The sequence below is a fragment of the Anopheles merus genome, chromosome 2R (assembly GCF_017562075.2).
Source record: "Anopheles merus strain MAF chromosome 2R, AmerM5.1, whole genome shotgun sequence".
NCBI lineage: Eukaryota > Metazoa > Arthropoda > Insecta > Diptera > Culicidae > Anopheles > Anopheles merus.
The window spans coordinates 33,979,376-33,980,780 of NC_054082.1; the positions used below are offsets into that span (position 1 = coordinate 33,979,376).

At 42.5% G+C, this 1,405-nt stretch overlaps 1 non-coding gene across 1 annotated transcript; it reads left to right on the top strand.

Annotated features, from left to right (window-relative positions):
* Positions 1-545: 545 nt before the first annotated feature.
* Trnar-acg lies at positions 546-618 on the top strand. The gene has a single exon. It is a non-coding gene; the product is annotated as a tRNA-Arg (tRNA).
* The last annotated feature ends 787 nt before the right edge of the window (positions 619-1,405 follow it).

A 1,405-nucleotide genomic window follows, 5' to 3' on the forward strand; every position in this document is an offset into this window, starting at 1 on the left:
AAATTAGTCACATATAACAACATTTTACGTTTGTATGAAGAAGATAAGATATATGAAAAAAGAATTAGAAATATTGAACATTGTGTCGTAGCGCACAAACAGCTCACCAAAAGAAGGCTTTTGATATAGGTAGTTTATCATTTTCTAATATAATGCCATCATGTTAAAGCAAAAGTTCAGAGATTGTATCTGAAGATCTATATCTTACACACACACTAAAATCAAAAGTTAATGATATACTTCGGTTAAATTCAAACAATCGGTTACATTAATGAATGTAAGTATCTGAACAATAAATTGTAACACAATAAATGCTACGTTCAGTATTTTAATGTACTTGAAAAAAAATTCAGCAATTGCCTTTTGCTTCGAACGAATGAAAGAACAAGGAAATGTGCAACCAAGAGTAAAACCAAAGCGGATAAAAGGAAACATCTAAAGAAAGAGGATAGAATCGAGAAGGAATCGAAGATTACAAACGAAGCAGAACAAACAAACGATTCTCTAACCCATCAGAATACTTGCTAACACACCCTTCCTCATCGGGTCCTGTGGCGCAATGGATAACGCGTCTGACTACGGATCAGAAGATTCCAGGTTCGACTCCTGGCAGGATCGCTCGACAAAGTTTTTTTTTAAACTAGGTTATTGTTCTTCCACATACTGAACAACCACAAACTTCTGTTTTACGTCTTCAACACACACGCTGCCTACTCACGACCTCCCCTACCCGCTCGTAAAACCCAATAAAGCTGTGATCCACAGCCCTTCGCTTGCAGTGCGAAACGTCATCCGCAACAAACAAAACATGCCCGCCCAGGCACGGTCAACCGTGTGTTGAGACGAGCACTGCGCACGCGTAAACAAATTAAATACCCTGCCTTTCTACCCTCGTGTCCTCCCGAAAGACGCCTTCCCGTGTGTTTGCGGCACGTGTAACGGGGTGTTGTGCGCTGCCACCGTCTCCAGATAGTGTGTTGGGAGCAGCGTTACCCATTGCAGGGGTTGTGTTTCGTACGTACCGAACATGGAGTGGATGGAAAAGAATTTATGTGTATATATTTAACGCTGGCGACAACTAGAGTCGCAATGGAGTGGAGTGTTGAGGGGGGGATGACACACAGACCCGAACTTAGTTGGTAGCGCAGTGGCAAACACACACACAGCACTGATAATAATAAAATCGAGAAAAATGTGCCCATCGCATGCAATTCCCACTGGGGAGGTTGTTTTTGTAGCACGATTCTCGTTGGTTTTTTTTTGTTCGGTTTCCGATCTTGGTCGTTGGTGCGACCTCACGCAAAGCACTGAACCAGTTAATGGTTGAACCGAGCGAAGTAGAAAGAGAGAGAGAGCGCGCAAGGGTAAGCAGCATAAAGCTGTAGCTTTCTGTTACCACTCTGTT